This window comes from Lissotriton helveticus, chromosome 4_1 (genome assembly GCF_964261635.1).
Source record: "Lissotriton helveticus chromosome 4_1, aLisHel1.1, whole genome shotgun sequence".
NCBI classification, from domain to species: Eukaryota; Metazoa; Chordata; class Amphibia; order Caudata; family Salamandridae; genus Lissotriton; species Lissotriton helveticus.
The window spans coordinates 1,078,237,539-1,078,251,121 of NC_136063.1; the positions used below are offsets into that span (position 1 = coordinate 1,078,237,539).

The following is a 13,583-nucleotide window of genomic DNA, read 5'->3' on the forward strand; positions in this document are numbered from 1 at the left end:
CCAGGCGATGTCGGATGCAAACAGGCGTCGAGGTGTAGGTTCTCTCTGCAGCCACGTGGACACGAGGAGTCGAAGACGTCCAGGAGTCGGTCACGAGCTGTCCTACGCAGGCTTCTCGCTGTTGGCGGTGTCGGCAACTTGATTGAAGCAAACAGGCCTTGGCTAGTGCAAGCCACGCAGGAATCGAAAAAGGCTTGTTACTCGGACCAGCAAGGTCAGAGCAGGTACTCCTTTTTACAGGAGCAAGGGCAAGTCTGGAGCAACCAGACCCGCAGTGAAAGTTGTAGGTTTCATTGCCAAGATGGCCGCTAGCCATGTGGCAAGTGGCCGGGATGGCACGTCGAGTGGCACGGTGCAAAAGGGCCCCACGCAGATCGTGGAGATGCTGGGGGGCTGATCTTTGGTGCAAGGGCTGCTCGAGGTTAGGGCTTCTCAAACCCCAAAGCACAGCATCAAGGGTGCCTCTGATACTGCGCAGTCAGCGTTTCGGGGGTCTTCCAAGATGTCCGGTCCCACGTCTCTCGGTGCCTCCACGGGTCCCTTCTTTGCAGGGACTGTGGATCGGGCGGTGAGAAGTCTAGGAGTCTGGGTCTTGTCAGGCTCTGGGCTCGGGCTCCGGCGGGAGGCGGCGGCAAAGCAGACGTCGAGTTGCTGGTTGGTGCCTGTGTTCACAGGGTGGTCACTCCTTGGCCACAAGGGAGATTCTCTTCCGTCTTCTGTGCAGCAGAATGTCGAAGTCCAGTCTTCTTCTATTTCAAGTTGATTCAGGATGATCTGAAGTCTCAGGACACAGCTCCCACTCTTATTCGAATCTGGGGGGCCGGATCACCTACTAGGTCCCTCCTCTGGGTGGAACCAGGAAGGGGGGTGGTTACACCCCCTTTCCTTTGTCCAGTTTCGCACCAGGACTGGGGCTGGAAAGCCCCAGCACCGGTTTGAACTGGCCTATGCACAGGGACACCTTGTGTGCCCCAGGCATGTCTGATTCTATTCAGCCCTGTCCTACCCAATACACAAAATCCTGTCTGGAGTGGTGCTAGCACCTCCCCAGGCAGGAAACCCTTTGTCCAAGCTGCCCTCGCTGGAAGGACTCCCAGCAGCAGGAGGTCAGACTTGTGTCTGTGGTGGCAGCATCCATTTTGGGATGCTAAGGCTCTGTTTAACTTTAACCGGGGTTCAGGCTACGTACATGTCGTGTCCCTCTAGAAGGGTGGAATGCTACCCCCGTCGCCAGAACTGGCGAGGGGGTAGTATTCCAATTCGTATGACACCTTACTCGACATGTTTTGATAAAGCCAAACCCAAGATAGCATTTAACCGCGAGGTTCATAATGCACTTAAGAGTATATGGTATGGCAATATCATGAAACAGCTAAAGGACATGGTTCCGAAAGCTGTAGACAGGCTCAGCTCATGCCAGAGCACCATCTCACATATTTCCAAGCACTCTGCCTCCAGGATTGATGAGGCCTTCCATAGGAGTGACTGATAGGAACATATGTGTCCATTTTAGGTTAGGTATAGGAATACTACACCTAAGTAAGGGGTGGTTACACCGACTTACCCCAGCTGAGTGATCAGCCAGTTGTGTCAAATATGGAGGCCAGGCCAGGGGTGGCACAATACATGCTGCAGCCCCTGGTAGGCCTTGGAAGCACCTATGCCCTGGGTACCTGGGTACACTGTTACAGGGGCCAATAAGGTGAACCAGTTCCAATTTTGTTATGCACCTAAGGTACATGGGTTACAATTTAGAGAGAGAACAGCAGGCTGTGGGTCTGATTAGCAGGCCCACAGCAACATTAAGTCATAAACCAGTGAAGCAAAAAGCAAAAATTTGGGGTGACCATAGGATAGCAGACCCTACTCTCCTACACAACCCCCCCCCCCCAAACGCAGGGACATTAGACTAACCTTGACCAGTTGTGTCTTCATGTTCTAAGTGGAAGTACCTGGAGAGACCATCTGCATTACCATGGTCAGTCCCTGGGCAGTGCTCCACTGTAAAGTCCATCCCCTGTAGGGAAATGGACCACCTGAGCAGTTTGGGGTTTTCACCCTTCATCTGATTAAGCCATAAGAGGGGCTTGTGGTCGGTCTGAATCTTGAAGTGAGTGCCAAACAAGTATGGTCTCAACTTCTTCAGGGCCCACACCACAGCAAAGGCCTCCCTCTCAATGGCTGACCAACGTTTCTCTCTGGGGGTCAGCCTTCTGCTAATGAAAGCAATGGGCTGGTCTTGACCATCTACATTAAGTTGTGAAAGCACAGCTCCCACTCCCAACTCAGAAGCATCTGTTTGGACAATAAACTCTCTTGAGTAGTCAGGACTCTTCAGGATAGGTGCAGAGCACATGGCCTTCTTCAGGTCATCAAATGCCTTTTGACAGTATTCTGTCCACTGAACCTTTTTGGGCATCTTCTTGGATGTCAGATCATTAAGAGGAGTCACAATGGACCCATAGTTCTTAACAAACTTCCTGTAGTACCCAGTCAGGCCCAAGAAAGCTCTGACCTGAGTCTGGGTAGTTGGAGGAGTCCAGTCCTTTATGGTCTGAATCTTACTCTCCAGTGGTTGAACTTGGCCTCCACCCACAAGGTGGCCCAAGTACACAACCTTACTCTGCCCTATCTGGCACTTGGTTGCCTTGATAGTGAGGCCTGCCTTTTGCAGAGCCTCTAGCACTTCCTTCAGGTGGACCAGGTGATCCTCCTAGGTGGAGCTAAAGACAGCAATATCATCCAGATATGCTGCACAAAAGTCATCCAACCCAGTAAGGACTTGATTCACCAACCTTTGGAAGGTGGCAGGTGCATTTTTCAAACCAAAGGGCATCACCACAAACTGGTAATGCCCACTGGGGGTAGAAAATGCTGTCTTGGCTTTAGACTCCTCAGCTAACCTGATTTGCCAGTAGCCAGCTGTCAAGTCAAATGTGCTCAAATACTTGGCAGAAGCCAATTGGTCTATGAGCTCATCTGCCCTTGGAATTGGGTGTGCATCTGTCCTGGTGACAGCATGGAGTCCTCTGTAGTCCACACAGAACCTCATCTTTCTCTTTCCATCTTTGGTGTGAGGTTTGGGGACCAGAACCACTGGGCTAGCCCAGGGGCTCTCTGAAGGCTCAATGACACCTAACTCCAGCATCTTTTGTACCTCAGCCTTGATACAGTCTCTGACATGGTCAGGCTGCCTGTAAATTTTGTTCTTTACAGGAAGACTATGACCAGTGTCCACCACATGGGTACACCAGTTAGTCTGACTGGGTGTCAGGGAGAACATATGTCGATATGACTGTAAAACCTGTCTACAGTCATGTTGCTGATGTTCAGTGAGGCTGCCATCTAAGGCCACACCATCAACTGAGCCATCTTCAGGGTTCTGAGTCAGCAGGTCTGGGAGAGGGTCACTCTCTTCCTCCTGCCCCTCATCTGTAGCCATGAGCAAGCCCATGTCTGCCCTGTCAACATATGCTTTCAGCCTGTTAACATGGAGCACCCTGTGGGGGCTCCTGGGAGTTCCTAGGTCCACCAAGTAGGTAACCTCTCCCTTTTTCTCCATGATTGTATGGGGTCCAGACCATCTGTCTTGGAGTGCTGCTGGGGCCACTGGCTCCAACACCCATACCTTCTGTCCAGGCTGGTACTCAGTCAGGACAGCCTTTTGGTCATGCCAGGCTTTCTGTAAGGCCTGGCTAGCCTCAGGGTTTTTGGATGCCTTCTCCATATACTCAGCCATCCTGGAGCGGAGACTAAGTACATAGTCCACTATGTCTTGCTTGGGCTTTTTGAGAGGTAACTCCCATCCTTCCCTCACCAGACATAGGGGTCCTCTTACAGGATGTCCAAACAACAGTTCAAAGGGGCTGAAGCCAACTCCTTTTTGTGGGACCTCTCTGTAAGCAAACAGAAGGCAGGGCAGAAGGATTTCCCATCTTTGCCTGAGCTTCTCAGGTAATCCTTTGATCATGCCCTTTAGGGTCTTGTTGAATCTCTCAACAAGCCCATTGCATTGTGGATGATAGGGAGTGGTGAACTTATAGTTAACACCACATTCCTTCCACATAGCTGTCAAGTAACCTGACATGAAGTTTGCACCTCTATCAGATACTACCTCCTTAGGAAACCCCACTCTGGAGAAAACTCCAAGTAAGGCCCTGGCCACAACAGGAGCTGTTGTGGTCCTAAGTGGAATTGCCTCTGGGTACCTGGTGGCATGGTCCACCACCACCAGTATGAATCTGTGCCCAGATGCTGTAGGGGGATCCATTGGTCCAACAATGTCAATCCCCACTCTTTCAAAGGGCACCCCCACCACAGGTAGTGGTATTAGGGGGGCCTTTGTGGTACCACCTGCTTTGCCACTTGCTTGGCAGGTTACACAGGAGCGACAAAACTCCTTGGTATCTTCTGACATGTGAGGCCAGTGAAAGTGACAGACAAGTCTGTCCCATGTTTTGTTCTGGCCTAGGTGTCCTGCTAAGGGAATATCATGTGCCAAGGTAAGAAGGAAGCCCCTAAATTGCAGAGGTATGACCAACCTCCTGGTTGTACCAGGCTTGGGGTCTCTACCCTCTGAATAAAGGAGCCCATCATCCCAATAAACCTTATGGGTACCATGAGCATTCCCAGCAGCCTCAGCAGCAGCCTGCTGTCTGAGGGGTTCAAGAGAAGGTCAGGATAACTGAGCCTGCCCCAAGTCTGCCCTAGAAGGTCCCCCTGTCCCCAGAAACTCAACCTGATCAGGTTCAAGCTCTATAGGGACAGTTCCTTCAGGGGTCTCAGAATCATCTTCCTGTGAAGGCTGATCCTCACCTGTAGGCATTTGGGAAGGCACAGCCTTTGCCCTCCTGTTCCTTGTCTTGGAAGGTACTTGGTCCATTGTTCCAGGATCCAAGACCTGAGGTTCAGAGAGGCACTTTTTGGCCTGTGACCTGGTCACAGCAAGGACATGTGATGATATCCCTAACATCTCTGCATGAGTCCTGTACTCAACTTCTGACCATAGAGAGCTCTCCAGGTCATTGCCCAACAAACATTCTACTGGGAGATCAGCACTAACCACAACTCTTTTTAGGCCAGTTACCCCTCCCCAGGAAAAGTTAACAATTGCCACACTATGTGTAGTAGTGACATTGCTGGCATTGGTCACCAGGTAATTATCACCTGGTATGTACTGTCCAGGGTCCACAAAGCTAGGTGTCACCATAGTGACACTGGCACATGTGTCCCTGTATGCTTGAGCCACTTTTTCATTAATTAAAGGTGTCTGTCTGTACTTGCCCAAATTATTGAGACTGACAGTAGGGGAGAAATCAATCTCCCCATCACAGATCAGAACAGCCTGTGTGGGGACTCTGACTAGGTCAGAATCTCCATCAGTTCCCAAGGTGATACCCACTACCCCCTTAGTCTGTGGTCCAACACTGCCAGCTGTACTAGTGGGTGCAGGTGCCTTAGGGGCTGCAGTGTTGGTGGCTCCACCCTTTTTACAATCACTTGTCCAGTGAGTGGTGTTTTTGGAAAAGCTACACCAGGGTTTTCTCTGACCTTCTTTCTTCTTTTTCTTGGAAGTTTGGGACCCACCCTCAGTATTAGTTTGGGGCCCTGTTGAAGACTTCTGGTCTTTAGCTTTCTGCTCCCCACCCTTCTGGTCTGTTTTCTTTTGGTCACCACCCTGGTTCTGGTTCTGGTTCTTTTGCTTAACTCTGGTTCTAACCCATTTGTCTGCCCTCTTCCCCAATTCTTGGGGAGAGGTTAGATCTGAGTCAACCAAATGTTGATGCAACTGCTGGTTCTGACAGTTATTTAAAATCTGTTCTCTCATAAGCAAATTATACAATCCTTCATAGTCTGTAACCTTACTTCCCAGCAACCAGCCCTCCAGAGCCTTAGTGTCACATTCAACAAATTCAGACCAGTCCTGAGTCTGTGTCTTCTGGGTGTCTCTGAACATTAACCTGTACTGTTCAGTGGTTAAGCCTAACCCATCAATCAGAGCACTCTTCAGGACCAGATAGTTTCTAGAATCCCCATCACTAACTGTGAGGAGTCTGTCTCGGCCTCTACCTTCAAAGGAGAGCCACAAGATTGCTGCCCACTGCTCCTGAGGAACCTGCTGTACTTTGCAAGCTCTCTCAAGTGCAGTCATCCACTTGTGGATATCATCCCCAACTTTGTAGGGGGGCACAATCTTACTCAGGTTTCTATTGTCATAGGACCTGTCTTTATCCTTATGGATAGTGCTGCCACCAGTGGAATCTAATCCACTCTCTCTAGGCTGCCTTGCTCTAGCAAGTTTCTCTTTGGCCAGGGCAACTTCTAATTCTTGTCTCTGGATCCTAAGTTCAGCCTCTCTCATTTTGGCCTCATGTTCCCTTCTCTGAGGGCTAGTGAACTCCCTTCTGGAGTTACCATGAGAACCTTTAGAAACATGGGAAGTATTGGACTCACCTGAGTGATTCCTCCTCCTCCTATGCTCCTGGTTAAGTCCATTTGGGGGTCTGAATGGGTTGGACCCACCTTCAGTCCCAAATAAGCTTAAGTTAGCCTGGTTAAGCCTGCTGACTAACACCTGGCTATCTCTATCATCATCAGACTCACTTTCTTCAACCTCCTCTCCCTCTTCTTCCTCAGGCTGAGAATTCCCAGGGGTCTGGTCTTCCTCATCTATCTGGATGACAGGGGTAGGGGCATCAGGGTTATCATCTTCAGAGGGAGAAACTTCCTCACCAGTCCCTGAGGTGCCTGGCTTGGAGTTCTTTAGAGCTTCAGACTGGTCTAACAGCTCTCTGAGGTGTCCTGCTGTAGGAGTAGGACCTGTTTTGATTCCTCTCATGGAACACAGTTGCCTCAGTTCCTTAAATGGAAAGGTAGCAAATTTGGATGGTGCCCTTGGAGGGTCACTCTCAACAGAGGTGGTTCCAGTGGATCCCTCTGCTCCAGACATTGCTCTAGTGTGGTGGATGTGTTGCAATCTACCTACACTTGTGTTTTCCTACAAAACCTATCTAGTAGTTGTAGTCAGGGTGTGCTACTCCCTATCCTCTACAACAACTAAGTTCAGTAGAACTTAAGTATATCTAGTCTTGTTTTAGTGTACCTATCAGGTACCTGTATGATCTTTCAAATGATATTTTCAAAGATTGTAATGGTAAAACAACAGCAAGCTCAAATCCCAATCCGCTGCTCACCAATGTGAGAAGTTGGCCTGGTATATGATGCTCACTAGTTCTAGTGATCACCTTGTACCATGCCAAGCAACCCCTTATGGTGCAGGTTGTAAAGTCAACCTTATAGACAAGCTATCCTAGGGGTAGCATGGACTAAGCAGTCTTAGGCTAAACTCTGTAAAGGCATGTGAAGCAAGCTGTTTTACCATATACAATCCCTTGAATACCAAATGAAAGGACACCACACAGATATATATTGAAAATATATATAGATTTATTACTACAAATATCCCTGATACTCTTTATGAGCACAGAAGCAAATGCGTTAAAACAAAACACAGTTTAAATACACAAAAGTTGCACAATATGGATGAGCCCTAGGGGCCACCTAAACCATATACTAAAATAGTGGTATAAGAACCACTATGGGGAAAGTGAAGAGGCCTAGGGCCTGGGGAATCGCTGGAGCTGTTCGGGACTAGCAGTGAAGAAGTCGGGAAAGGCCCGCGGGACTCGGTGCAGTGCGGAAAGTGCACGCTTTACCAATGCAATGTCAATGGTGCGTAAAAGTTACAAAGTTAGTTAAAAAGGAACCTTCCGAGTGACCTAGAAGGATGAAACTTTAGACACAGACCCTAGAGGTGTGTACCAGTGTGGGAACACCGGCGGAACTGAGTTACCTCACCCACAGGAAGCGGGTGCACAGGGTCGAAGTAGTGTCGGGTTTCGTCACGCAGGTCGATGGTGCTTGGAGCTGAAGATGCTGCAGGCGACTCGATGTGAAGAGTTCCGGTGGATCCAAGGGTGGATCTGAAGAGGTGAAGACCTGAAAGCAGAGGGGACAATGTTCAAAGTCACTAGCCAGTGACTACCGTGGAACCAGAGTGGAACCAGGCGATGTTGGATGCAAACAGGCGTCGAGGTGTAGCTTCTCTCTGCAGCCACGTGGACACGAGGGGTCGAAGACGTCCAGGAGTCGGTCACAAGCTGTCCCACGCAGGCTTCTCGCTGTTGGCGGTGTCGGCAACTTGATTGAAGCAAACAGGCCTTGGCTAGTGCAAGCCACGCAGGAATCAAAAAAGGCTTGTTACTCGGACCAGCAAGGTCAGAGCAGGTACTCCTTTTTACAGGAGCAAGGGCAAGTCTGGAGTAACCAGACCCACAGTGAAAGTTGTAGGTTTCGTCGCCAAGATGGCCGCTAGCCACGTGGCAAGTGGCCGGGATGGCGCGTCGAGTGGCACGGTGCAAAAAGGCCCCACGCAGATCGTGGAGATGCTGGGGGGCTGATCCTTGGTGCAAGGGCTGCTCGAGGTCAGGGCTTCTCAAACCGCAAAGCACAGCGTCGAGGGTGCCTCTGATGCTGCGCAGTCAGCGTTTCGGGGGTCTTCCAAGATGTCCGGTCCCACGTCTCTCGGAGCCTCCACGGGTCCCTTCTTTGCAGGGACTGTGGATCGGGCGGTGAGAAGTCTGGGAGTCTGGGTCTTGTCAGGCTCTGGGCTTGGGCTCCGGCGGGAGGCGGCGGCAAAGCAGACGTCGAGTTGCTGGTTGGTGCCTGTGTTCACAGGGTGGTCACTCCTTGGCCACAGGGGAGATTCTCTTCCGTCTTCTGTGCAGCAGAATGTCGAAGTCCAGTCTTCTTCTATTTCAAGTTGATTCAGGATGATCTGAAGTCTCAGGACACAGCTCCCACTCTTATTCGAATCTGGGGGGCCGGATCACCTACTAGGTCCCTCCTCTGGGTGGAACCAGGAAGGGGGTGGTTACACCCCCTTTCCTTTGTCCAGTTTCGCGCCAGGACTGGGGCTGGAAAGCCCCAGCACCGGTTTGAACTGGCCTATGCACAGGGACACCTTGTGTGCCCCAGGCATGTCTGATTCTATTCAGCCCTGTCCTACCCATTACACAAAATCCTGTCTGGAGTGGTGCTAGCACCTCTCCAGGCAGGAAACCCTTTGTCCAAGCTGCCCTCGCTGGAAGGACTCCCAGCAGCAGGAGGTCAGACTTGTGTCTGTGGTGGCAGCATCCATTTTGGGATGCTAAGGCTCTGTTTAACTTTAACCGGGGTTCAGGCTAGGTACATGTTGTGTCCCTCTAGAAGGGTGGAATGCTACCCCCGTCGCCAGAACTGCCGAGGGGGTAGTATTCCAATTCGTATGACACCTTACTCGACATGTTTTGATAAAGCCAAACCCAAGATAGCATTTAACCGCGAGGTTCATAATGCACTTAAGAGTATATGGTATGGCAATATCATGAAACAGCTAAAGGACATGGTTCCGAAAGCTGTAGACAGGCTCAGCTCATGCCAGAGCACCATCTCACATATTTCCAAGCACTCTGCCTCCAGGATTGATGAGGCCTTCCATAGGAGTGACTGATAGGAACATATGTGTCCATTTTAGGTTAGGTATAGGAATACTACACCTAAGTAAGGGGTGGTTACACCGACTTACCCCAGCTGAGTGATCAGCCAGTTGTGTCAAATATGGAGGCCAGGCCAGGGGTGGCACAATACATGCTGCAGCCCCTGGTAGGCCTTGGAAGCACCTATGCCCTGGGTACCTGGGTACACTGTTACAGGGGCCAATAAGGTGAACCAGTTCCAATTTCGTTATGCACCTAAGGTACATGGGTTATAATTTAAAGAGAGAACAGCAGGCTGTGGGTCTGATTAGCAGGCCCACAACCACATTAAGTCATAAACCAGTGAAGCAAAAAGCAAAAATTTGGGGTGACCATAGGATAGCAGACCCTACTCTCCTACACATGGGCATTCCAACTTTCCCCTTCTCGCATGCTACTGAAGATGCCCACCAACACAGGTGTGGGTTGTATGTTTCGGGCTATGCTAAGTGGGGCCATGCTTTCACATGAGGGTTTTTTCTTCAAATTTGGGGATCCCAAATTAGAAAAAATAATAAAGCTAAAGGTTTTACAGGGCTTAGCTAGAACATGGACTAAGCTGAGAAGCTTGGTATCTCTAGGGTACTTTTCTAGTATGGCTCTTTTGTGGGATTCACCAGGGGGTCCGGGGTGGCTCAAAGATAGACTGGTCTTACCTCTGAGAGAAGTGGGGGTGGAGGTTTGGGGAGACCTGTTTGTGGAAGGAGTCCTTATTTCGTGGGAATCTCTCAGGAAAAGGGTTGGTTCTAGCCTCTCTAGGTTTAAATACTTACAGATGGCTAGTTGGGCTCAGTCGCAGATAGCCACCCAGAGTAAATACCCAGTTGGAGGAGGTAACCATCTAGAGTCTCAGATTATTAATAAAATCCCGGCAAAAAAGGAAGTTTCGTTCTGGTACCATGTAATACTAGATGAGGTAGATGGTGAATTCAAACTGGCCGATAAGCTTTGGAGTAGTTCCCTATCAGACCAGGAGACTGAACATCTATGGCTAAACTCCTGTAAGACATTGTGGGATGTTGTTAAACCGGCTTGGCTCCGAAGGAATCACCTCTTCACTTTGCATAGGGCCTATTATTCACCTCAGAGGCTTTCAACATTTTCAAAGGACTCGCCAGCATTATGTATGAGGTGCGGGACAATAGCAGCTTCTGATCTTCACATGTTTTTCGACTGCCCAGCCCTGTCTTCCTTTTGGGACTCCACAAGTAGATTTTTTACAACATCGCTTGGCTGCCCCATTATAATCAACCCCTCATTGGTAATATTTGGCTTATAGGAGGGTATTATAGGCCCCGCAAAACAACTTATTTTCTATGCTATCCTGTTGGCCAGGAGAGAAATCACCCTCTTTTGTGGACTGGCAGTCATTAATATTGGAGGTTTCTAGATTGGATTTAATGAGATTTGGCAACCAAAATAAACAAGTTTTTTGGAACCTCTTGGGGGTAACACTGATGCTGGATGGTTTTTTTTTCTTCCCCCTGTCCGATGATTATGCTGCCCTACTATTTTTCAGGTATACCCAGAGACAGGTTGTGCCCTGTTGTGGATGGGTTGGTTAATGCCCTGTAAGGTGGCTCCCCCACAGGTCTCCTTAAAAAACCTTTGAGTATCTGGCAATACTGATAGGCACAGGTCAAACCCTCAGATGCCTATGTATCCAGTTTTCCTGAGGCAATGTGTCGATACCGCTAGGGTCGAATGGAGCAAGATTGGGTGGGGAATAGGGACAAAAAAAAAAAGAGTATATGGTATGGCTATATCATGGAACTGCTATAAGGAGATGGTTCCGATAGCTGCAGAGGGGCTTAGCTCATGCTAGGGCACCCTCTCACATAAAACCAAGCATTCTACCTCCAGGATTGTCGAGGCCTGCCATAGGAGGGGCTTATAGGTTCCTATGTGTCTATATATATATATATATATGTAGATATAGGTATACTATATCTAAGTAAGGGGTGATTACACCACCTTACCCAGGTTGCAGTTGCAGACCTGTGGTGTCAGTTTGGAGGGCCAGCCAGGGGTGGCATAATACATGCTGCAGCCCCTGGTAGGCCTAGGGTGCATCTATGCCCTTGGTACCTATGGCACACTATACAAGGGCTCACAAGGGTGACCCAGTAACCAATCTGGTATGTACCTAAAGTACATGGTATCAATTTAGAGAGAGAACAGCTAGGCTGTGAGCCTGATTAGCAGGGCCACAGCCAGACTAAAGTCGAAAAACCAGAGAATCACAGCAAAAAAGTGGGGGCAACCATAGGAAGCAGACCCTACTCTCCTACAGCTGTTATGGCAACTGCCATAATGATAAGAAAAAATAACAACCTAGGCATGGCAGTGCAACATGGGATTAAAAGAAAAAGAAAGACCTTTTACATTTCAAGCTTGAAAAACCTATAATATATCGCAATATAGGAGGCTACACCGTCACAGCTGACTCCGGAAACAGAAGCAAGGGTTTTGTGGACAAGCACAAGCACTACTCAAGAGTCTAGCAGATAAGAATCAGACCAAACACTGGTAGTGCTATGTTGCAGGGATTCTGCACCTACACAGAACTATACGCAGGAAAAATAGGGGTGTACCAACCTACCACCTTAGTGCCAAAAGTCTCAAAACCGACTATCTATAGTGTCTCATTCATTCTCCTACAAAAATCATAAGCTAAAAATGATTAGACAACCCAGAACACAACACTCCCGACTTTCTCTGGAATCGCTGTAGCAAGACATACTCTTTCGCTCGCTCACTCGCACTTGTCCACAATAAAATTGGCAGAGTCTCTATAATAGTTCAACATTTTTATTTTAGCTATCGCGCTCTACATACAGTATAGGAGCCACTACCAGCAGCAAAATGCATAAACTTAAAATAATTAGCTTTGTTACAATGCCATAAAGTACAAAGGGGGAAGCCATTATATAAAGACAGTGGAAAAGGGACTCGAAAGCCTAACCACTCTCCCCTTGACTGGAAGAACTTCATTAGATCTCTGGGCTTTGTCAGCAGACCCCATACCTTAAAGCCTGGAAATAAGGTTTACATCATAGGAACAGCATAGCTCTTCTCCATGGAAAGGGCTCTCTCCAAGTGTGTGTTAAAACAGCATGCATCCCCATAATATCAAAGCACAAGTGTCCAGCATTGCAACTGTGTTTAGCATGTTATGTCTAGGTGCCAAGGACTGACCAGAACGGAATAACAAGGAGCATTGTTTATCGACCTTGCACATCGTGTTCAGACTAAACTCCAGGAACTCAGCGGAGAACGTAGAAAGCAGACAGTTCTCATGTGAAAGGCATAAACAGAGTCTTGCAAAAATAAAGTCATGTAGTAACGTGTGCAAAAGCAGCATTATGGCAGCAGAGCTCATGTTAACGTAGCAATGTGGACAATGACCCTAATGGCCATAAAACCCCCAATATTATGCAATCTATTCTGGTTAAGTGGGGATTCAATTCATCGTCCCTCAAATAGATATCATCCACAGAAGAAAGAGCGTCAGTGCCAATGTCATGAAGAATCAACACAATACCTGCCGCAAAACCTCTGGGGCTATTCTTTAACCCCATAGGAAGTCATTCATAGCATATCTGAAAACCCATGGCACTAAAAGCAGACCAGTCTCAGCTCTCAGCAGCCAAATTCTGACTGAAAAAACCACTGGAAATGTTCAATGAGGTTTTATTTTTTTCACAGGCTACAATGTTTATGAGTGCGGTACTGTGCATGTTTTGCATTGCAAATGTTCGTGCATGACAATTTAAATGTCTATAATCTGAGACAATGCCATAAGAATGAAAAAGATAATTATTCATTTGAGAGACACAGGGTTCAATTACTCCCAGGTACTTCAACTGGGAAAGAATTTCTTTAAAGTGTCCCGTTTAATATGATATTGTGGCTGTATCTGTGGAGTGGACAATGTAGGAATAATATGATAGGGAAAATCCTTATCCCAACCCACATGTTTAAGGCAAAGGGCAGGAGCCAAAGCAA

The 13,583-nt window shown here is 48.5% G+C and overlaps 1 protein-coding gene across 4 annotated transcripts in view; it reads right to left on the bottom strand.

Annotated features, from left to right (window-relative positions):
• The window catches only part of LOC144828987 (sodium-dependent neutral amino acid transporter B(0)AT1-like), a 1,274,746-nt gene that overhangs the window by 124,600 nt on the left and 1,136,563 nt on the right, over positions 1-13,583 (bottom strand). The window lies entirely within an intron of this gene.